The 25,013-nt window shown below is 44.3% G+C and overlaps 1 long non-coding RNA gene across 2 annotated transcripts in view; it reads left to right on the top strand.

The window, feature by feature from the left end:
* Positions 1–608: 608 nt before the first annotated feature.
* The window catches only part of LOC309871686, a 49,553-nt gene continuing 25,148 nt past the window's right edge, over positions 609–25,013 (top strand). The window contains exons 1-2 of one of the 2 annotated variants that reach the window (XR_014315436.1): positions 609–696; positions 16,801–16,898. This is a non-coding gene — a long non-coding RNA (uncharacterized lncRNA). Of the gene's footprint in view, positions 697–16,800; positions 16,899–23,293; positions 23,486–25,013 lie in introns of those variants that run through there. The other variant, XR_014315435.1, reaches the window with a different exon arrangement.

The following is a 25,013-nucleotide window of genomic DNA, read 5'->3' as shown; positions in this document are numbered from 1 at the left end:
TAAAAACTGCTTTCTCAACTTGCAAGTTGTATATTTCTTCCCATGTTAATGTGAACTATCAACCCAGAGGCTTTAAATTGAAAACACAAAAGGTCCCCCTGCAGCTGGGGGGGGGGGGGGGGGCCCTGCGCACTCCCCGCATGGTGTGTGAGCCCAAGAGCTACGGGTGTTTGCAGAGAAAACAGCTGACACCCAGATGAGGACAATTTCAGCTAAATATTTAAAATAGCCATCAAGAAAGGAATGATTGATTGGGGTTTTTTTTTCTTTTTTTCTTTCTTTTTTTTTTTTTTTTTTTTTTTGGTTCCGGCCATGATCTTTTATCAAGCTGCGGGCAAACGTGCTTCCTGCGCTCAATCCAAACTCTATCTTTTCTCTCCCTCCACCCCATCCCGGGTGTCCACCTTCCGGGCAGGCTGGGTGACACATTAAAAATAATTAGATCAAATTGCGCCTGGAACGCAAAATAGGAAATGTGGGCTTTGGGTGTTCGATTTCAGGCCCCATCGGCCCGGCCCGAGGAGGGCGGGTCGGGGGTGTGCGTGGCGATCTGCCGTTGGTTTGGCCGATTCTGGGAACTGTTGGAATGATTAGGGCGAGTCCGCGCCACGAAAACGTCCGGGCCTAGAGCAGGAGGCGGACGCGCTTCTGGCACCGAGTACCCTGCAGGACCGGGGCGCCCAGGCTGTCGAGAAGGTGCGTGTTGATACCCCAGCGCCCGCCAAACCGCAAAGAAATAAACGCGCCCCTCGCCCCGCAGTGTCCGGCGTGATGGGCGTTGTGATGAGAACAAAGCCCGTCAACGCGATGGAGGCCGTGCAGTGAGGGGGTGATGTTCCTGTGGGTCCGGTTAGGCAGAGTCCCAAGGAGAAGGGGAGGTTACCGCAAAGTTCAGAAGGACCCAAAGGAGGCGGCTCGGGGAGGCTCTGGGCGGTGCAGCCGGTCCCAAGCCACAGGGCCTTTGGACCTCCACGTTCTCGTAGCCAGATTGAAGAAGGAGAAAAGAAATGGGTGGAAGCCGTTTCAAGCTCTTTCTTATTTTATGATAATGATGTGTTTTCTTTTATTCGTGTTCTAGTGCTTCTCTTGATTCCAGGTTTTCAAACTTTTAAGTTTATTTCAATTTATTACTTATTTTCTTGAATTTTGTTTTTATTTAATACTCTGTTCTGCTACAGTTAACCTCTCGGAATGTTAAATTTTCTAGTAGTGGGAGAGGTGATTTCCAAAAAGTAACGAATGAGATTTTTTTTACCCTTTTTTTTTTTTTTTCACACCAAGTCTTTGCAACCTAGGATGTGATTTGTGCCAACAGCCTGTCTCAATGTGGACACGATATTTTCATGGAAGAGATTTGATCTGAATTTAGATTTCATGAATTTTATTTCATAAAACGGAAAAGTGTAGTCAGTGGTATACTTACCCCATAAGAGTGTTGTAGTAGGGCGCCTGGGTGTCTCAGTTGGTTAAGCATCTGCCTTCAGCTCAGGTCATGATCCCAGAGTCCTGGGATCGAGTCCCGCATCAGGCTCCCTGTTCCATGGGGAGTCTGCTTCTCCCTCTGACCTTCTCCCCTCTCATGCTCTCTCTCATTGTCTCTCTCTCAAATAAATAAATAAAATATTTTTTTAAAAAAATTGTTGTAGTAACTGAGTGAAGGGTCAGTTTTGAAGTTAAAGTTAGAAATCCAGTCAGATGCAACAGCCATACTTCCAGTGGGGGGTGGCCAAGGGGGCACGTGGCAATAGTATTGGGGCCAGCTCAGGTCTGGGGAAGAACAGCGGAGCCCCCCAGAAGAGCAGCACTGGAGAGGGGCCGTCAGCACAAGGTCCAGGGGCTGCAAAGGAGTTGGCCACGCCAGGACGAGCGTGGCCAAGGTAGGAAGCGGAAGCAGGGGTGTGGGCACCGGGCAGCTCCCATGGGTCTCCTAAGCTGGGTAAAGAGCTCGGATGTGTTACAAGTAGGAGTTGTGCCCCAGGTGGAAGGCAAGGGTGCAGTGCAGGAGTACATTTCCCTGTGACACTTGGGAAAGTCGTGTATCAACTGCTGGGAACACTGTAGATAGCCAGAACATACAACCCCAGGCTAGCAAATGCCTCAAGGTCGAAAGAAGGCTCCCAGCCCCGCTGGAATAGCAAAATGCTGCAAACAGCCACAATATCACCAGTCAGAGAAAGGATAAATAGAACGTGGTATGTTCCTGAGAGAGAATCTGAGCCTGGGGTTGAAAGGAATCGTATGAATCAACATATGCTACATTGGAGAACAAGAGAAGTGGAACAAGAAAGTACTTACATAAATTAATGTGACACTTAGAGATAGGGATGGATATAGACAGATATATACATACATACAGAATATTAAAATTACTGTAACAGGGCTGGGAGGAAACACAAATTTCATGATACTGTAGGTTTTGATGGGGAGGAGGGCTTGAGGATGGGTTTAGTGGCGGAACTTTATCGGTATGTTTTACTTTTTTATTCAAAAAATATCTCAGAGGTTGAACACAGGTTATATTCGGTGATTTGGGGCAGTGAGAATATACGTATTTATTAGTCTATATTCCGGACTTTTGAGTTGATCTGAATGTTCTCCAAATTAAAAGCAAAAGCCTATCGTAAGAGAAAGGGAACCTCTGTCACCCCCAGTCCTCACATATAGTCTGTCCCTGGGTTTCCTGTAACCTTCCAGTGCTGACCGTGGCTTGGAATGAGAGAGTACAGATCTATTACATACTGTGTTTACTTATAACCTTTCCTGGAGGTGGGGGGAGAAAAAGTTGCTGGCCTGGTTCAGCAAATGTCTGAGGCTGACCATTGAAAGGATTTTTAACTCCTTCATCACTGGCGTCAAGCCGTCTAGTGTGTGTGTATGTGTGTGTGTGTGTGTGTGTGTGTGTGTGTGTAACTTCAAGATTTTGAGGGCTCACACGCCTATGGTGTGGTTCTCACACCCCTATGCCTCTCTCTGTTTGGAACAGTGAAGGCCAAACATGTTCCATGTTGAGCAAAAAATAAGTAGTAAAAATTTAAAAGTTGACAGTCATGTTCTCCATGGCAACAAAGAAAATAAATTCCTCTTGGATGCCCAGGTGGCTCAATCTGTTGAGCGTCTGCCTTCAGCTCAGGTTGTAATCTCAGGGTCCTGGGATCGAGTCCCACATCAGGCTCCTTGCTCAGCGGGGAGTCTGCTTCTCCCTCTGCCTGCTGCTCCCCCTCCTTGTGCTCTCTCTCCCTGAGAGATGAAAAGAGAGATAAAAAAAATTTTTTTTCAGAAAAAGAAATTCCCCTTCTCTGATTTCAGAAGCTATAACAGCTGCTATGAATTACATATTTGTGCCCTCCCCCAAAATTTATGTGTTGAATCTCTAATCCCCAGTGGGATGGCCTTGGGAGATGGGGCATTTGGGAGGTAATTAGCTCATGAGAACAGAGACCCCAGGATGCATATAGTGCCATTATAAAGAGACACGAGAGAGCTTGTCTTCTGACTGTCTCAGCTCTCTGCCATCTGAACGAGAAGGTGGCCGTCTGCAAACCAGACAGGGGGCCCTCACCAGAACTCAGATTTGTGGTGCCTGGATTTCGGACATCCCAGCCTTTAAAAATGGGAGAAACCAAAGTTTGTTGTTTAAGCCCCCAGCGTATGATACCTTATACCTTGTTATACAGCAGCCCAAGCTGACCGCCACAACTGCATAGAGAGCCTTTCTGTAACTCCATCACTAGCTGTGTGGCCTGTAGCAACGTCCCAGGATTTAGATTCCGATCTGTCTAATGGGCACCATAATAATTCCGTCTTCCTCACAAAACCAGGGTGAGGTACAAAGGGGACAATACGTGTGAAGGCCTTAGTACAATTTGCATTAAGTACAGACAGACCTATCAGTGATCATTCCTGTCTCTTTATCTTTTTTTGCACTTACGTGTATGCGACGCGTGGGGGTGGCTGGGAACACAGGTTTTGTGGGCAAACAGGTAGGTTGGAGACCTGGCTCACCCGCTTCCTAAAGTGAACTTGGACAACTAACTAGCTACAGAGAGGCTCAAAGAGCTAAGTAAGACAGCCCTTGGAAAGCACCTAGCAAGGGTCCTGGAACGTGTTTAGTGCTTGAGGGATGCTGGCCGCTGGGGCACCGTTTCATGCGGGGAGGCTCTGGTTCTCATTCATACTGGACAGAAGCACTGTTGGCAGCAGAGAAGCACTAGCATTTCAGGGAGGCTCATGTGTTCATGTATCTGGCTCCCAAGGTGACTTATCCTTGCAAAGTCAAGAAAACAATTGCTTGTAGAAAAATGCCATTCTGAGTCGCATCAATAGAAATCATCACGCATTCTTTTTGAAAACACCTTTGCCTATTTAAAAGTATGATCTGGCCTCCAAACCAAAGCTTGTCGCCTTCTTAAATTGCTCTAGTTATTATTGTTACCCCATCAGCCTTGCTTACCCAACCAGGTTTATCAACGGCAAATGTTGCCAGCTTCATTGAGTTATGACTATAAACATACGGAATATGAGAACAAGGTGGAAGGTGGCTTCTCTACAACGGCTGTAATTTATCCAAGGTTTTGTCCTGGCCTTTGATTTGGAGCTGACTCTGGATCTAGTGTCCCTCTGATTGCATTAGGGGCGGCCTTAGGGGTCAGACAGAATTCCAAGGTCCTGGAACCAGTTAGAAGAATGGAGAATGCACATGTGTGGAGGGACAGGGGAAGAGGCCTTTGTAACAATGATCCTCCAAGACTCAAACACTAGTTGACCAGGTGACCTTGGGAGAGGACAGGGCCAGCTTCAGGGGTATGCAACTTGTCCCTGTGCTCAGAAGAGCCCCATTCTTGGTTTAATGCTCTGTTGTCGCCATGTTGGAATTCTTAATAAGATTGTACCAAGAGGCCCCACACTTTGATTTTGCAATGGGCCTTGCCAATTAGGTAGCTCGTCCTGGAAGAGGAAGCCAAAGCTCTTGCTTATCCCGGGCACAACTGTGACCATTATAATTGGTGACAAATATAGTGTACATCCAGGGAATAATACAATAATACTGATCACAAGCAACATACATGAACAAAGGATTCTACACAAAGTATTTCATTTAACCCTCCCAAGGACCCATTTTAGAGATGATAAAACTGAGGCTTACGGATACTACTGATAGTTCGCACCTATCAAGCACTTACCAAGCATCTTTACAAGCCCTTCCCATGCAGAATCTCCTGTACTTTTCAGAAAAGCTTGTGAGGTAAGAATTAATGTTTCCACCACATGCTAATCCTTACAAATGCAAGCTATTAAAATAGTATAAAAAATAGAATAATCCAAAGAAAACAGAAGGAAGATAATAATAAAGGTAATTTTTAAAAGATTTTATTTGTCAAGGACAGAGAGAGCACATGCACGCACAAGCAGGGGGAACGGCAGGCAGAGAGAGAAGGAGGCTCCCTGCTGAGCAAAGAACCCGATGTGGGACTCCATTCCAGGACCCTGGGATCATGACCTGAGCCAAAGGAGGATGCTTAACCAACTGAGCTATCAAGGCATCAATAAGGGTAATTCTAAAGAAAACAAAATAAAAAACAAAAGATTTTGAGAGGAAGAACTAAGTTGGTTCTCTGAAAAGACTAATAATCTAAGGAAAATATCTTACTAAACTGATCAAAACAAATAAAAATATAAATAATGATATTAGGCATAAAAAGAGAGCTTAACTGCAGTAGGGAAGAAAATCACTATTAAAAATTAAGCAGAAAAGGTTTTATGATAAAAAGGATGAACACTGGGTGATATTAACAGCTTCTTAGGGAAACATCACTTAACAAAACTGAGCCAAGATATAAAGACCTAAATAGACCTGACACTGTTGGGGAGACTGAAGCAGTAGCTGATACGTACACATACAGATATACACCCGGCATAAGTGGTTTACAAGCCAGTTCTACCAAACATTCCAGAAACAGGGTAATGGAGGGCGGCCCCGGGGTGGCTCAGTCGGTGAAGCATTCAGGTCTTTATCTCAGGGTCATGAGTTCAAGCCCCACATTGGGCTCCACGCCCGGCGTGGCACCTACTTAAACAATAAAAGAGAAACAGGAAAACAAATTCTGGTAACTGCTGCCTGATACTAACCGCTAACATTTATTGAGCACTTACTGTGTATCAAGCACTACACTAAAAGCTCTGTATGGATAAATTCAAACAAGGTAGGTACTGTTGTCCTCATTTTACAGAGAAGGAAATTAAGGCCAAAGATTTTAAGCAGTTTCCCAGAGTCATGTAGATGGCAAGGGATAGAGCTGGGATTTGAACAAGGTTCTTTCTTCTGTCAACTCCACCACTAAGATCTGTGGCCTCTGTGTTCCTCCACCACTCCAGACTGGTTGGGGGAAGCCATGTAGACAGGGTTTCAGGGACCAAAAAATCAGGACCTTTGTGGTCTCTGGTTTGACTTCATTTCCTTTTCACTCCTTTGGTTAGTCGCTAACACCTGATCAGGGGTCCTGCCCCTGCGGAACTCCTATTCAGTGTCTCGGATTAGGTGTTCATGCTTTATCATCCTCTTAAGAAATAGCAGCTGTGGGGGGTCTGGGTGTCTCAGTGGGTTAAAGCCTCTGCCTTTGGCTCAGGTCATGATCCCAGAGTCCTGGGATCGAGCCCCACATCGGGCTCTCTGCTCAGTGGGGAGCCTGCTTCTTCCTCTCTCTCTGCCTGCCTCTCTGCCTACTTGTGATCTCTCTGTCTGTCAAATAAATAAATAAAATCTTAAAAAAAAAAAAAAAAGAGCTAGCAGCTGTCCTATGAGGGGCCTTATCCCTTGGAATCCGAAGGTAATCAAGCCTGAAGATATGACCTGTTGGGCATCTCGGCCCCATGATTAAGAACAAGAAGACGGCGGCATGAGAATGACGCCGGGTTCATACTTCACATGTGGAATCCCCTTATGACAAAGGCCAATTACGATTTGTTAATTGAAATTTAAACAAATGTGTATGGATTATCTCCCAGGATCGGTTGTATATTATTTTAACTAATTCCCATGTGACAGATAAGGAGCTACAGCTCTGGGAGGCAAAGGAAGCCAGATGTTTGAGCCCCAAATCCAGCGGTCCCACATTTGGCCTGGGAGTACTGGGTACCATTGAATCCCAGCACGGAGAAAGAGGAGCTGATTCTTTGGAGCCTGTTGAGGCCACACCTGTCCTCCACGCAGGGACAGTTCCAGATTTTGTGAGACCTGAACTTTTACAATTGGGGAAAGGGACTCTTTAAAACAAAGACTATTTTTTTAAAAGATTTATTTATTTGGGCGCCTGGGTGTCTCAGTGTGTTAAAGCCTCTGCCTTTAGCTCAGGTCATGATCCCAGGATCCTGGGATAGAGCCCCACTCAGAGTTTCTGCTCAACAGGGAGCCTGCTTCCTCCTCTCTCTGACTGTTTCTCTGCCTACTTGTGATCTCTGTCTGTCAAATAAATAAATAAAATCTTTAAAAAAAAAAAAAAGATTTATTTATTTATCTGAGAGAGAGAGAGGGAAAGGAGAGGCAGAAGGTGAGAGAGAGAAAAAAAATCTCAAGCAAACTCCCCACTGAGCACGGAGCCCGACGTGGGGTTTGGTCTTATGACCCTGAGATCATGACCTGAACTGAAACCAAGAGCCTGATCCTTAACCGACTAAGCCACCTAGGCACCCCTAAAACAAAGACTTCATAAACATCTTATGTTTGCAAATTTTACAAACACCTATGACCATTCAAATATGTTGCCAGGACTCCTGCCAGGGCCATGGAAGCCTGGAAACCTCAGTTTCACAAGTGTCTATTAAAATGATACTTTCTGGGGTGCCTCAGTGGCTCAGTGGGTTGAGCCACGTCCTTCGGCTTAGGTCATGATCTCAGGGTCTTGGGATCGAGTCCCGCATTGGGCTCTCTGCCTGGCAGGGAGCCTGCTTCCTCCTCTCTGTCTGCCTCTCTGCCTACTTGTGATCTCTCTCTGTCAAATAAACAAATAAAATCTTAAAAAAAAAAACAAAATAAAATGATACTTTCTGATTTGAGCTTGGGGATCAACCAGAAAAAAAGGGGTGTGGAAATGCTCAGCAATTTATTTATTGAATGGTTTCCAGAGCTGAAGCCCTTTGCTAAGTCTTAAATCTATGAAGTAGGTATTATTAGGATACCCATCATACAGACGAGGAAACTTAGGCTCAGTGAGCGTAAGTGACTTGCTCAGGGCTCACACAAGCGGCAGCCATAGAACTGAGCTTCAAACCGGTTGGTCTGCCTTCTGGTCTTCATCCTGCATCTCTGTTGTGACCAGAATGATCATTGCTAGGAGGGACTTTGGTGCTGTCTTCCCATTGTGATCTGATGGCCACCATGGCCCTCCAGTGCCCATTTAATAGTGACCCTGGGCTTCGATGATTTGGAAAGTGCTGTTTCCCAAAACTTCCACATATCTTAAAAAAACAGTTGAGGAAATCATTTACTTCAAAACATGGTTTTAATGACCTCCGTACATGAAAACCAGAGAGTGTGCTTAGTGATTTAATTTCAGTAACTGTCCAGCATTGCCACTGAAGAAAAGGGACGTACATCATTTGCAGCCAAAGGCGATTTTTAAAATATATTTTTTGTTGTGGAATCATCTGTGATTTACAGAGAAGTTGCAAAGACCGTACAGTTTCCCTTCACCAAGGATATGTTTGTCACTATTACGAAATCAACAGTTGGGTGTTGCTGTTAACTAAACTTCAAACTTTTGTTTGGATGGCCTAAAAGGAACATTTTTAAAGATTTTTTATTTACTTATTTGACAGACAGAGATCACAAGTCGGCAGAGAGGGAGGCACAGAGAGGGGGGAGGCAGGCTCCCTGCCAAGCAGATGCGGGGCTCGATCCCAGGACCCTGGGATATGACCTGAGCCGAAGGCAGAGGCTTTAACCCACTGAGACACCCAGGCACCCCTAAAAGGAACATTTTTAAAGAGCTTTTCATAAGTAATGTTTGTTGAGCACTTATTATGTGCCAGGCATGGCACTGAATATTTTACAGCACATTTCATCTGTGCAGCTGGCTTTTAAATCTTGAAAAAGATTTAATCTTTAAAAAGATTTAAGATTCTATCTTCTTTAAAAAATATTTTTAAAAGATAAAATCTTTTTTTTTAAGATTTTATTTACTTATTTGAGGGTGGGGGGAGGAGCAGAGGGAGAGAGACAAGCAGACCCTACCCTGAGCGGGGATGTGGGACTGATGTGGGACTCCAGCCCATGACCCCGAGATCAGGACCTGAGCTGAAATCGAGAGTCGGACCCTTAAGAGACTAAGCCCCCAGACACCCTTCTTGCCACCCAGAAAATTCAGCTCAAGCCCAGGAACTCATTCATTCATTCATTCATTCAATAAATGTTCTATTTCTTCCTCAACTCCCAACCCCTCCTCACCACCACCATCAATGATCCGCCCCCTTCAGTGAACTCTAATAGCTTGAAACACCAGGGTCACCAACTCCAGTGACCTCAGGGCCCAGGCACACATCAGAAATGCATGCAGCAGGCCGAGTGGGAGCTCTGGGGGCCGGGAAAGCCAGTCCGCATCCTGGGACCATGTCTGCATGTGTCATTCCAGCTGGTCTAGGCATTTCTCTGCCTCTTACCTCTCTGTGCTCCAGCCAGTAGTCTCCAGGCAGAAATGCAGGAGCAAAGTCACCAGATCTTCCCATTTTTTCAAGAAAAGCCTGAGGTTCCCATTTTATGTGAATTTTAGCAATCTTCCAAATTCTTTGTAGGTCAGACAAAATCTACCTGTGGGTCAGAGGTGGCCTGTAGACCAGAGGTTTGCGCCCCTCTCCACAGCTTGGTTCCCTCCTCATTAAAATGGGGACAAGAAAAGTCAAGAGACCTGAGCAGGTTAGTGTTTGTAGAACATTTAGAACCGTGCCTGGCACCACAGAGAAGCTGTCTGCCCCACTGCAGACTTCAAAATAACAACAAATTAATTAGATGGAGAAACCGAGTCAAGCTGAGTCATTGAGTGCATTTCGCCCCCCCCCCCCACAAACCCTAAGTGTTGACTAACCGAATCTCTCAACTTTAAACTATTTTTAGTCTTGTTGACACAGTCTCGGTGCCCGTATCTGAGCTCAGTGGGGCCTCACCCCACAGCCATGCGCCAGGGCCACCAAAGTCCTCCATTCCCATTAAAAGATGCAAAGAGGAAAAGCTTCCCTCCACAGGGACGTTTCTAAGTGTGCACGTAGGCTCACATTTAAAAAAAAAAAAAAAAAAAAAAAAAAGATCTGAGTCCTCTTGCAGATAAATAGATATTCTTAGGAATATCTACTTTTTCTCCCATTACACCCTTCTGTCTGAAGATGTAAAGCCAGAGAGCTGACCTTTTGTCAGGTCCCATGATCTGATGACTGTTTTCTATTTCTGCTACTAGAAATCAAAACTGATCAGATCAGAAAGTCCTGGAAGCTTCTATCTCTGAATCCTGAAAGACTGGCCCATTTTTATTTCACGGTAAAATGAGAGAAGCTGTCCCCCAAGGCACCGTGAGCCTTGGCTGCCCCAAGTGCAACCTACACGTCACCTTGATACAGAGCTGTGGGCTGAAACCGGTGAGGCACCTGCGTGCCTTTGGAAAGGCACAGAGAGCAGGTGGGGCCACAGGCAGAGAGAAGCCTGGAGCCAGCAAGTAAATCCTTGCTCAGCAGTGTGCTTGGCTGCCCAGTCTCCGGGCATAGGGGTAGACTGCGGTTTCATTCATTGGCTATGAAACCTTCCAGTGCTAGGATCCGGGGGCTTGTAGCTCAGTTTCCGGGGAATCATCATACTGAAATGTAATCCAGCAGAGTCCTCCGGATACCAGGAAAGAAATGGAGCAAATGGCCAAGGCCATCCCCTTTCTGCGTTCTGCCTTAAAACCGTGTTCTGTGACATTCCCAAGTTTGTGTTTTCTTTAAATTTCTGCAATTAGCCACACAAGTGGTTCCGTTGTTTCCTGAACCTTCATCAGAGCCCAAGGACCTAATTCAATAAGATTTGGAATTTTTTAAATATACAAATAGCAATTGTACTACTTATTCAAACCAAACGGTCAAAGCCTGTTTTTTTCCCCGACTCAATGGGAGTCCTTGAGGTTATACAAGTGTGTGCGTGGGCGCATGTGTGTGTGCGTGTGTGTGTGTGTGTGTGTGTGTGTGGTATAGGCATGTGGGGTTTTTAATGAAAACTTTTTAAAGGCATAGTGGGGTAAGTTAACAATCTAAATTTAAGTTAACTTCTTGAATTATGCACACATTTAGTCCTTATTATTTAATTTTCTTTCTTCGTGTGTGTTTTCCACTAAGTGGTAAGAAAGAAAGATCAGTCACAGGAATGCTGGTAAGATGGGGTAATGCAGTTCCTTAATATTTGTCACCACCCCCTAACACACCCTGAGAAAACAAACAGCAAAGAATGCAGCTTTTCATGCGTTATCGGTCCTTCCAGACAGCTGGCTCCCCCCCCCCCCCAATAAATCACTCCAGGTCAATAAGACTTGTGATGATTTCATAGAATTTTCTCTAAACAACAACAAAAATACCCACTAAGTGACATCATGGATTAAACACGGCCTATGATCCACTAACGGTTTAACTTTTATGTAACTGTCATTCACCCCACTTTTGGTTAAGAACATTTATGCTTGGGGCGCCTGGCTGGCTCAGTGGGTTAAAGCCTCTGCCTTCGGCTCGGGTCATGGTCCCGGGGTTCTGGGATCGAGCCCCGCGCCGGGCTCTCTGTTTGGTGGGGAGCCTGCTTCCTCCTCTCTCTCTCTCTCTGCCTGCCTCTCTGCCTACTTGTGATCTCTGTCTGTCAAATAAATAAATAAAATATTAAAAAAAAAAGAAAAGAACATTTATGCTTTACAGAAGAATTTAGCAAAAGGTCTGTATTCAGTAGGCATTTAATGGTATTCTAATAATATAATATTGGAGTTATAATAATGAAAATCATCCTCAAAATCTTAAAAAAAAAAAAAAAAGTAACCAGTTTTAGATACCTTTGAGACAATGACCGCTAAAAAGTTCAGCCTACTTCACTGATAAAAACAGGAGTAGCAAATTTAGTTATTTATGTAACTTCCAGGTTTTTCTGAACGGGGCACCAGAGTCTCATATTACAAAATGTAAAAGGCATAAAAGGGTACACAGCAGAAAGTTCTCCCTTGACTCCCAGCTTCCGGGGTTCCTCCCCAGAAGTGATCAACAGAAGCAGTTTCCAGGGGAGCCCCTCACAGGCAGTGGGCTGGATCAAACATATTTAAATGCTCCCCAGTGTCTCTAATGACATGTAGCTTAGGTTTTTCCCTTCTGAGTTTCTAATAATTTGAAATGGTACTTTTAGCAGGCGGTGGGTCACCTACAGTAGGGTCCCTTGGCCGACAAAAGCTGAAATCCACATTCTGAGTACAGTAACACATTCCTGTCCCTCTGCCCTGTCCCCAACATTCACACATGCGTGAAAGGTTCCAGCCCCCTAGGATCTGCTCTGATGCGGGGTCTCTGTGTCCTGCAGGGGGAGGTTTTACAGGAGACGATCCTCAGGGATTCTTTCTTTCGAGACCCTGGAAGTCAAAAGCTCTCGTGCCTAATCCCTCCATCTCTGGAATGTTCCATGGGAATGCTGGACAATAACGTGTTGTGGCACGATTTTTGTTCATTACATTTCATCCCTGCCAGGGCTTCCCAAAGTACTTAGAGTAAGTTCCATACGATTTAGAGTGGCCACAAACATGGGTCTGCACCAGCCACTCAGGCCCTGGCCCCCTCCTTGCAACCCCAGAACATGCCCAGCAGGGACTGTGTTCAGGCCCATTCTGCTCCCGGGCTTCCCCTGCATTTTTTTTTTTTTTTAATATAATCTCATCATTCAAGTTTGAGCTCAGAATTCATCTTCTGGGAGAGCCCTCCCAGACCACGAATGCTGAATGTCTGTTTTAATCAGGCACCCATTTGTTCCCTTTCTGCCCAAGTATTGACTGGCTTTACTTTATCACAGGCATGGCTATTGGTACCATTCTGTTTGTTGATTGACTGATGGATTCTCAGGTTTATTTTCCACATTCCCCCACCGGACTGCGGACTCTAGGTGTGTCTGCCCAGTTCACCCTACCATTCCCGGCAGCCAGCCATACAGAAGTCACTTAACAAAGACTTGTTTGTCTCACTTTCAGGGTTGTAAGTTGGGGCCCTGATTGGGTGCAGAGATTACTTAAAAATTAAAATCTTAAAAAAAAAAGGTGGAATCAGGTTTAAAGAGCACTGTCCGATAGGAAGCACTATGAGCACATAGTATGTTTTTCTAAGATGAAAAGTGGTCTCACTATGTCTTCATACCATTACTCACTCTTTGAAAGGATTTGGTGTGTTTGTTTTCCTATTAGTCAATCTGCCTTTGCCCCTAAAATGTAAGCTTCTATGGGGGAATGGTTTGGGTCTGTACAGTTTGCCCCTTAGATGTAGCATTTCTAGAATAGCGGTACCTACCTCATAGGATTATTTTGAGAAGAAATGAGATAATGCATGTAAAATGCTTTCAATGGTATGTGGAACACATGATGTGTTTGATTAAATCAGGGATAATTATTAATTTTACCATCAAGTGAACTCATATTTCTGATGCTTTAACTTCTATTAGAGGGAATTTAAGGCATCTGTGGCTCAATGTTTTAAGTCCCTGCTCCCATTTTCATGGCAGAGATTTATGGCATCAGGAGTTTACCAAGTGGCAACCGGTGCTTCAAATCAATAGATTTGGGGTGCCCTGGCTAGCTTCGGCAGTAGAGCAGGTGACTCTTGAGCTCGGGATCCTGTGATCAGGCCCCATGGCAGGCTCCCTGCTCAGCCTGGAGTCTGCTTCTCCCTGTCCCTCTGTCCTATCCCTCTCTCTCTCTCTCAAATAAATAAATAAAATCTTTAAAAAAAAAAAAAAACAACTCCAAAGAATGGACCAGACAAAAGTCTATGTTAAGTGAGACCCCATTATTATTTTTCACTAGGAAACTCATAATATATTGGTTGAGAACTATCTAGTCCGGTTCCATCATCTCTTCAACCTGTTTAATAAATGGAGAGAAAGAATAATAGCAAAATAATGCAAAGTGTTTATAGCTGGAGAGGGGAGAAGTAAGAGGTGAATGAGGCTCTCTGCTTCAAGAAAATTTATTTTCATCCAACTTGGGTATACAGTTTTAGGAATCTAAGATTTAAAGCTGGACATGAGAGAGAATTACCATTTTCAACATTGCCCTATAACATGTGGGTATTCAGTATCTTCTTCAAATTGTGTCCAGGAAAGGAAACAGAGGTGATTCTCTTGGGTACACAGAGTTGGCAGTTGGCTATATTGTATATCGTAATCATCCATAAATCAGCATATTACCACTGGAAAGGCATCCCTATCATTTCCATCAGGCAACAGTTATGCTGACTCCAGGAAGGATTTGAAAATTAAGTCTAGAACATATATATGGACGTCCATGCATAGAAATAAAGGCCTGTGATTGTTGATAACAAACTGACAGCAACAGCTACCTCTTTGAGAGATGGGAAAGTGAGCTTAGCAATGGTAGCCAAGAACTTTCAGCTTTATCTCTGAAGTAGGGACGTTCTTACAAATTAGATTCATGCACTGCTTGCATCATTAAAATGTGATTTTGAAAGTACTTAAGACAATCGTGCTAAAAGCATAAAAAGTAATAGAAGCAGCAATAGTCCTGGAAAAAAATTCAACCAAGCACCATGGTTTAATATTGCTACGTTTATATTTGTTGTACAGTAATACACAGTCATCTGCATGTCTTTTACCTTCAGTGAAGTTATGATATTTTAGAATTGAAATTTGGGTGCATGATAATTTTTTAATTCCCCCATGCCCTGGAAGCCCTATTCATACATCGCTCCTCCTGAAACACCTCCCCTTCCAAAAAAAAAAAAAAAAAAGCAAAAAACAGTGCCACGTTTGACAAGACCACAGGCCCCAGGGCCATCAGAATGAGACACTCTCCGCTTGTCACTTGATTCTGCAAAAACCATTTTATCAGATCAACAATGATTTCTGCCTAAAAAGAAAAAAAAAAAAGGAAAACCCCCCACCTCCCCTCCAAAAGCAGGGTGTCAGTCCCTACGCCTAGATCCGAAAGTTCTGGGGCCGTGACCGGCAGAGGAGTCATGGTGCGTCTGAAGGGATAAGAGGCGATAAAATGTATCAAAGGGGGCCTTGACACATGGGATGCTACGCAGGCCTGTCTCCCTGGGAGCATCTCTGGCCTGACTGACAGGGGATTAATCCACGGGGGGCCGGTAAACAATGGCTGAAGTGGGCTTGAGACCCAACACCTGGATGTGGGGCTGGATGCCGTAGGGAGGCCGCGCCCCACTGTGAGGGGACACAGGCCCTCCCGACACACCGCTTAAGTACCCCTTCCATGGCTCATGGGGCCTCCGACCTGCCACCCTTTCTCTTGGATAAACATGTTTGAAAAATAGGTCGGGATTTTTTTGTTTTGTTTTTGTTCCGTGCTTGGGGCCCAGGGGAGCAGAAGATGTTAGAAATTCAACAGCCGCCCGCTGTGAGTTCTTAACAGAAAAGGGTTTTGGATGACAGCCCAGCGCCGTGGGTAGATTGGGATCCGGATTCAAGCGGGTCAGGAGTGAAGCAGGCCTGTCTGAGATGATGAGGGCCGCTGGGACTGGGGGGAGCGCCAGGGAATCAGGGTTCCTCTTGGGACAAGGGATGATGGTGTCGTGTGGTTTTTAACTTAAAAAAAAGTTTTGTTTTTTTTAATACATGAGCACCAAAGGGAGTGACCGTGACAGGAGGCCCAAGACATGCTTTATTTTTATTTTTTTATATTATTTAATTTATTTATTTATTTGACAGAAAGAGAGATCACAAGTAGGCAGAGAGGCAGGCAGAGAGAGGGGGGAAGTATGGGGCTTGATCCCAGGACCCTGGGACCGTGACCTGAGCCGAAGGCCGAGGCTTTAACCCACTGAGCCACCCAGGCGCCCCCTAAGACATGCTTTAAATTCTTCGGAGGTGGAGAGGCCTAACTGAACCAAGCATGAGCAAAATGTTAATAATTATTGAATTGGGGTAACTTGTTACTCTACGACTGGGTATATTTGAGCATTCTACCCAAATAATAACAATAGCAATAATAAAAAATAATCATAAGGTTTTAAAGTGTTCCAAAAAGTGGCAGGTGGTGTGAAAATTCACTGAGTCTGTGTCAGCTGGAATGGTCACGCCCACGGATCCGGAACACATTCTTACCTGCATCCGTGAGGTGGAGAAACCCTTCTGAAAGCCACGGCTGGTACCACTGGTGACAGGCAGAAACTGAGTAAACCACGACAGTTTTATCTCCTGAGCTACGCTGCCTCATCTGCGACACCAGCTCCCTCTTACTGAGTGCTTACTCTGCATCCGTGATCCCATTTAATCCTCATGTGGCTCAGAGAGGTTAAGTCATTTTCCCGAGGTCACCCAGCTCCTCGGTGGTAGACCCAGAGTTGAAACTCAAGCAGTCGAGTTTTAGATGCTGTGCCCGGCTTGGGACCCATTTTCTGACAAGAGAGAGGTGAAAGGGAAAAGGAAAGTCATAAGCCTTGCTGCCCCATCCTTATTTGGAAGTAAAATGATTAAGGAGTTACTTATTTAGCTCCCCAGGACCATGAGATTTTTTTCTAAACTCACTCAGTGAAATCACAGTTTTTCATTATGGTTTTTTTGTTTTTGTTTTTGTTTTTTAGGCCCTGAGCATCCTCTGTCTTGCCTCACCGAATCCTCACCAACCCCTTGAGGTCAACATCACTCCCATTTCACAAATGAGGAATGAGAGACACAAAAAGTGAGTATTTGCCCAAAGTCTCGTAACAAGACAGTGGCAGATCCAAACACCGCATTGAATTATTGTTTATCCTGGCTACTGCGTTTCTGAGGCCCCTTAAACTTTCTGCCTCACCTTAGTCCGAGGCCTGCTTTCTTGGTAGCTCATGACATAGTTTAAAGGGGTTTTTTTGGTTTTTGTTTTGTTTTGTTTTGTTTTGTTTTAATTTATTTGACAGAGAGAGATCACAAGTAGGCAGAGAGAGAGGAGGAAGCAGGCTCCCTGCCAAGCAGAGAGCCCGATGCGGGACTCGATCCCAGGACCCCGAGATCATGACCTGAGCCGAAGGCAGCGGCTTAACCCACTGAGCCACCCAGGCGCCCTAAAGGTTTTTTAAAAAAAGAAATCAGGGGGTGCCTAGGTGCCTCGGTCAGTTGAGCACCCAACGCTTGGTTTTGGCTCCAGTTGTGATTTGGAGGTCCTGAGGTCGAGCCCCCATATCTGGCTCTGTGCTCAGCAGGGAGTCTGCTTGTCCCTCTCTCTCCCCCGCTGGTTCTCCCCTCAAATAAATAAATAAATAGACTCTTAAAAATAGGTATATTTTAAAGTAAAGAAATTAAATAGAATTAAATAGCTGGGCTGGGGCTTTAGTCCCCACTACTGTGCCGTTCTCTGGGGCAGAGACCACCCCTCATCCGTCTTTATGCTCCCAGCTGTTAGCACATAGGAAGGCCTAAGCAAAAATCTCAAATAATCGGGGTGTTTCCTTTTGGTCAGAAATTCCGGGAAGGGGGGCGCCTGGGTGGCTCAGTGGTTTGGGCTGCTGCCTTTGGCTCGGGTCGTGATCTCAGGGTCCTGGGATCGAGCCCCGCATCGGGCTCCCTGCTCCGCAGGAAGCCTGCTTCCCTCTCTCTCTCTCTCTGCCTGCCTCTCTGCCTACTTGTGATCTCCGTCTTTCAAATAAATAAATAAAATTTAAAAAAAAAAAAAAAAAAAGAAATTCCGGGAAGGAAGGATGACAGTCAAAAAAAGAAAAGAAAAAAAAAAAGACGATGGATGCAAACCAAGAAGGAGGTCATCGATTATGTCGCTGCTACAACTCATTCGGGAAAAAGACTGTCATTTGCACACGAAGAGCGCCAGAAAATGCTAGTTCTGAACAGGTCTTCCAAATAGGAAAGGAGGCACAGGTGGAAATTCTGCCCACGAATGACACTCCGTGTCCGTTATTGCACTTGGATGTAGAAAAATGCTGGCCTGAAGTTTTGAAGGAAAAACTGGCAGAAACAATGGAAGAAAAGCACATCATCAATAATAATTTTAACAATAGTGATAGATTACCCCCTTTAGAAATCAGAGGAATCCCAGGCCGTACCAAGAGAACACTGCCTGGGTTGGGAAGCCGGCATGAAGTTTTTTCAACTTAGGGTCAAAAGGATTGTATCTAACAACAAGCATAATCATAGTTCACAGAGCAATTCATGACACATACAAGACACTGAACTAAACCCTTGCTATGCATTAACTCACTCGATCCTGTGAGGTCAGTATTACCCCCATTTCATGAATTCAAACATTTGCCCAAAAGCCTCGTCATAGCTAAAAAGGGGCCCAGCAAAGGGTTGAACCAAAACACACCGTGAGGCCCCTTCACAACCATTTAAATCAGGGAAAGAAAACAAAGCAGTTGTTTAATTTTTGTAAAGATGCCCAGGTTCCTGATTGTTTGATTGGAGCTCATGCCCTTCTGTTGGCTTCTGCTGAAACTATTCGCATCAGAATCTTCCAGGCTCATCCAAAGTGAAGATTAGTTTCAAGGACAGGTTGTTCTGGGAAAAGTATGGCGGGCACTTCAGAAAGGAACTTCCCAGATTTTCTCAGCTCCTTGTGGGTCTTCTGATTCTTCCCAGAAGATAGACATTTTCCTCCCGACCCAAAACCAGACTGTCAAGTAAAATAATAAAGGGAAATCAGTTGCCTGTGTGTGTGGTTCTGACTTGTGGCCCGTGGGACACAATCCAGCATGTGGCTCCAGAGAACATTTTGGGGGACAGTTTCAGAAGGGACCTTCCTTAGATCAGTATCAAAACTGAAGGGTAAGGGACGAGCATGGGCCATCCCTTAACAGAACTCAAACACCAAAGAGGAGAAAAACAGATGAAAGGCTGTTAATTTCTCTAGTAAATGGCAGTCACCGAAACTGCATAATCTCTCCCACAAAACAGTACGGAGCTCTGTACCTACAACCAAACATCACTGTTCCCAGCTTCCCCTTGGCTTCACATTTTTAACATCTCCGGGATTAGACCTGCATCTTAGAATCGAAGTCCCATCACCAGTGAATTCGTGGAAGTTTTTCTTTCTTAGCAGCACGTAAAATAATCATGAAACCTACAGCCTAGGGTGTCTTGGAGTCATTGAAATCATGTCAGAAAATCAGTCATGTGTGTGTGGCCCTCCCGAAAAATCCCAGTCTATAGCCACAAAAATCCCTGTTAGGAGATTAAACTTTAAGTCCGGACGTTGGCTCGTCACGGTGAAAAGCCAAGGTTATGGAGCCAAAAACGTATTAAAAAAACTGAAGTCACGAAATAGATGTATGGATGACAGCCTCCAGGGGCTTCTCAAAGAAGTCAGCCTGGTGGGTTCGTTCACTGCCCTGGACCCCCATCCTCCAGAGTTTTCCATCTGTGGAATTATGATTGGGTTTAGGACACGGAGGTGGCTCCGGATCTCATAGTGGCTCGCAAAAGTTTGGTCTCCGTTTGGCTCCGGGAGGGGGGTCCACAGTAGCACGCATGAATCTGGTGTATCGGGAAAGAGAGCCCCTTGAACTCCGCCTGGAGGGAACAAAGCGTTTCCAAGACGCAACCGAGTAGCAGATGTTGAGTTATCTGAAGGGTCAGAATGCCAATTAGATATTGAACATGGCAGGAGGAGGGTGAGGTTTCCAAAACAAATGAACAATGACTAGGAGCTGGCCCAGAGTCCAGGCTCGGGTCCTGCTGTTCTTTTGTACAATGATTTGTGGCAAATTTGTTTTGTCACTGAGGCATAGTTCCCCCCGGGTCTTAAAGTGATTTTGTAATCACCAAAAGAATTTTTCCCCCCTTTAAATGTCCTTTTCCTAATCAAACCTGGGTATCAGTGTATTACCTTAAGAAATAAAGAAAATAAATTTGAACAGCCGCACGTATTTGTAGCTACGTGGGAGATGTCCAAAGGCGAGTCATCCTATGTGGAAAAACAGGCAGAAGGAGTGAAAAGGAAGGGAATTGACTCCATTAAAAAATTGTTTTTGGATGGAAGTCTGAAAGAATTCTGATCTTTTATTCACTTTAAAAGAATAAGATAAATACTTATCCTTTGGTCCAGCAACGAAACAGATTTTTGCTCCTTTTCCATCTTAGGGGATAAGGGTCTAATTTTAAACCTAAAAAACCTAAAGAAAGAAAGATGTGGGAAGCCTGAGATAGGAAATGCTTCCATAGTTAATTATGTATTTATATTGGTGTTACCATCATAAATCATTCTTAGAGAAACAAAACCAAGTAATAGCACAACAATGGTGTTCTGTTTAAATAGTTTCATTCGGTGCCTGAAATACTTCTGGGTATTTTTTTCCCTGGAAGCCACCCACATTTAGTAAAATTATATCACTGAGTGGAGCCTACCCTGCTCTCTCTCTCCCTTCTGACTCCTGGTGAGTACTGGACCGTGGCACACCCAAGGCAAACCGGCAAAAAAAGGAAATTAGGATTGCATTGATTTAAATCAGCCTGTGCTGTGACCAAATTATTTAGTTCTCTCTTGACCTTTGGAGGTCAGATTTGACTATTTATGCTATCTGCTAATGCTTTACTATTTTTCAGTGCTCTGCCTGTTAACAATTCTGACCCACAGCCTTTCTGGCCTGAAGGGTCGTTCTATTAAACAATCGCTAATTACTCCCTGAAACATATGCCCCGTTTTAAAATGTCATTTGAATAAAAGCCCAGTCCAAACCCCCTACATTTGGTTCATGAATGAAAACAAAATATAAGCGTTTGAATATTTCTGAGAAGCCAAACATTGTCGTGGTTGAGCAAACGGAAGATAATCTACCTTACTCTAATTCTTAATTTAGAAATTGCTTAGACTAAAGACTGTTTCTAAAAATGCAGAGCCAAGGCAGCGGACATGGGTCTTTAATCACCCCATCAAGGATGCTTTCACATTCCTGCACTGAATGTTTTTATCCTTGCTAAAGATCTTAAATGCAAGAACATTATGTAAATTTTGGCTCTCTTCCTTTGTTGGCTCCCCAAATATGATTATCAGTTCTGTGCCAGATAACATGGTAAGTGCTGGGACGGAGGAGTGAACAAGACAGCCAGTAGAGCCAGAAGTCTCTGAAAATTAGCCTTTTTGTTATCTGCCTGGAAAATGCTACGTTTGTTAAGAGAGCAAATAAAGACAAACAGATGTTCCCATCTCAATGTTTCCCAGGAATATGAAGTTATGGGTCAGGGGATATGGTTTGCTTTCCAAAATTTGTCTCACATTGTCTTTGAGACATAAAAAACAAACAAACAAACAAAAACTGTTACTTGAGGCACCTGGCTGAGTCCGTAGAGCATGCTTGATCTCAGGACTGTGAGTTTGAGCCCCACGTTGGGTGTAGAAATTAAAATCTTACGGAAAAACTGACATGAGGAAGTGGAGAGGCAACGTGGGGGGTTTGGGCGGTAGAAAAGGAATAAATGAAACAAGATGGGATCAGGAGGGAGACAAACCATAAGAGACTCTTAACCTCACAAAACAAACTGAGGGTTGCTGGGGGGAGGGTTATGGACATTGGGGAGGGTATGGGCGATGGTGAGTGCTGTGAAGTATGTAAACCTGGTGTTTCACAGACCTGAACCCCTGGGGCTAATAATACATTATATGTTAATAAAAAAATAAAAAATTTTTTAAAAATCTTAGGGGAAAAAAAAAGAAAAAAAAAAAAACCTTTGGTACTGTCTGCAAAATAAAAAATAGTAACTTATTTTAGGTCAAAATAGCCAGAGACAAAGAGCACGTTGAAATAATACTTTAACTAAAATTGTTATATTTACTATTACTCAATTGAACGGTACAATTGAAATGCCACACAGGAACGTCAAAGGATTTGGCTAAGGCGCTGGTGTGCATCGACACTCGGCTGCCTTCAGACCTCGGAGCCGGGCTGTGCCAACATAATCTAACAAAATCTCTCCTCGTGGTGACGCTCTGCTACGTAAACAAGTGAAATATGACAGGAAAGTGGGCACCCCATCCACTTCCTGATTTCCTGAGCTCCACATTCTTACACATAAACCTCTAATTCATTTCAGAATGCAAAGGTCACCACAAAAAAATCTGAGGCTAAATATACCCTTTTGTCCAGCAGAAGGATAACAGATTTTCTTTTTTTCACCAAAATGTTTCCACAACCAGGTGTTTCCCATGTTGGCCTATAGCCACATTAGGAGTATGTCTGCAGACCTAGCAATTAGCATTAAACACTTAAAAAAAAAAAAACTATCTGGAATAATGTTAGATTTATGGAAAAGTTGCAAAGTTGATGCAAAGAGTGCCTGTCGGCCCGCTGCCCCTGTCGGTCCCATCTTGCTGACCCACGGGCGTCCATCAAAACTAAGAAATTAGGGGCGCCTGGCTGGCTCTGGCGATGGAGCACATGACTCTTGATCTCAGGGTTGTGAATTCAAGCCCCACATTAGGTACAGAGATTACTTAAAAAAAATAAATAAACTAAGAAATGAACACTGGTGCAATACCATTAACTAAACAGACATTATAGGTTTCCCCAGTTTTCTCACTGATACACCTGCCCACGATCCAATATTACATTTAGGCATTGTAAACTCGTAAATTTAAGTATTTCTGTGACTTACTGCTCAAAATAATTTATTTGGGGGGTGCCTGAGTGCTTCAGTCGGTAAGCATCTGACTCATGATCTCAGCTCAGGTTTGATCTCAGGGTCATGAGTTCAAGCCCCATGGGGGGCGCTCCACACTGGGTGTGGTGCCTACTTAAAAAAAAAATTATTATTATTATTATTATTATTTATTTGGAAGTTAACAAATGATTCATTTAAAGAGGTATTGTCAGAGTAAAAAGAGTCTGGATTTAGCTTAATCGGTCAGAGATGGCAAAAGAGCGCCCACGTTAGATGTTTATATTTAAGCACGATACAGGTTGAGAAATTCTCTTTCTCCAAGTAATAAAATACACTGTTGTCAGATTTTAAAAGGAAAAGACAAGAAAAAGAGATGCCCTTGGGGAGGAAAACCACACCGTTTTCCACCCATCCCATTCGCAACGGAATACGACCACGGATCATATTTCTGGTCAGGTTTCTTCGCCTGTCCGTCAGTCAGCTTCCCTCTCTGCAGAATGGGAATCATGGCTGCTCTGATCGCACAGAGAGGCAGGTAACAGGGTGGTTAAGAGTGTGGACTCTGGAGCTGGACTTTCTGGCTCAGTCGGGGCTGTGCCACCTTCTGGCTCTCTGACCTTGGAGAAATTACTGGACTTAGCATCTGGTTTCTCAGTTTCTCGTCTGTAAATCGGGCATAACAAGGTACCTGCGCTGAAGAGCTGCTACAAGGACTGAATGAGCTGATAAGTATAAAACAGAACACTGTCTAGCATATAATAAGTCCTATAAAATAGTTATTATTACTATTTGGGGATTTTTCTAAGGAATAACTCAGTGAACACATGGAAAGGTCTTAAAACATAGTGTCAAATTAATGTAAGGTTGGGGCGCCTGGGTGGCTCAGTGGGTTAAGCTCTGCCTTCGGTTCAGGTCATGATCTCAGGGTCCTGGGATCGAGCCCCGCATCGGGCTCTCTGCTCAGCAGGGAGCCTGCTTCCTCCTCTCTCTCTGCCTGCCTCTCTGCCTGCTTGTCATCTCTCTCTGTCAATGAAATAAATAAAAATCTTTTTAAAAATTAATGTAAGCTCTAGCTAGTGTTGATGAGGAAACAGGGATAAGAGAAAAGCAATTCTGGTGACAAGTTTAAACTTGGTCACAAATCCACTTCTGGGAATCTACCAAGGACGTTGAAAGACAGACGTGATAAATGCATTGTTCTTTCATTCATTTCTCTACTTGTTGATTATAATAAATATTTATTGAGTGTCTTGTTGCAGGCTCTGCTCTAGGGGCTGGGACACAGCGTCATGAAAGACACACCTTTTCTGCCAACTTGGAGCCAGCATTCTAGGAAGGACACAACCGTATGCCCCCAGATGTCAGAGATGAGGGCTTTAAAAAAAAAGGAGGGGGGGCTGCGCCTGGGTCGCTCAGTCCTTAAGTGGCTGCCTTGGGCTCAGGTCATGATCCCAGGGACCTGGGATCAAGCCCTGCATCAGGCTCCCTGCTCGGCGGGAAGCCTGCTTCTCCCTCTCCCATTTTCCTTGCTTGGTTTCCTCCTCTCTCGCTGTGTCTCTCTGGCAAATAAATAAATAAAATCTTTAAAGAAAAAAAACAAAAAGGTCAGGCAGGTAAGGAATAGAGGTAGAAGAGGGATCTAGAGAGAAATCCAGGGATACTCAGACCTTAATACAGGAGGGATACAGACCCCCGGGTACCTGGAGGAAGAAGGTTCTGGAAAGAGAGAAGAGCAAGCACAAAGGCTTGTGGTTTGGAGCCCAACACAGGTGAAAGATATGCAGAAAAATATAGAGGGCTCCTATTTTTGACAAGGGGAAAATGGAAAGTAGCAGATGAGACACAGATGAACAAATGTCCTTGGGCGGTTAATCGTGTTTACCTCAGCGCAAAGGACTGAGGAGAAAATCTTTCTGATTTTCTTTATGAACAGGTATCTTTCTCTGTTTTTCCAGTGAGCACGTATTACTTGTAATTTAGATGGAACAAACAAATGTTAAGAGTTCTGGAAGAATGATAGTCTTTTCCTGAAAGAGTCTAGAACAGGGTCTGGTCACAGTCACAACATAGACATCGAGGGCTGAATAATGCCGGTGGGGCCGCCCGTCCTTGCCTTCTATCTTCTAGATGCCAGCAGCACAAGCCAAGCTGTGACAACGGAAAATGTCCGCACACAGAGCCCGCCAGATGTCCTCTGAAGGTCCAAATGCCC

Source organism: Mustela nivalis (assembly GCF_964662115.1).
Source record: "Mustela nivalis genome assembly, chromosome: 8".
Taxonomy (NCBI): Eukaryota; Metazoa; Chordata; class Mammalia; order Carnivora; family Mustelidae; genus Mustela; species Mustela nivalis.
Note: the sequence above shows the minus strand (reverse complement) of the source record. Positions and strands in the feature narration are given on the sequence as shown.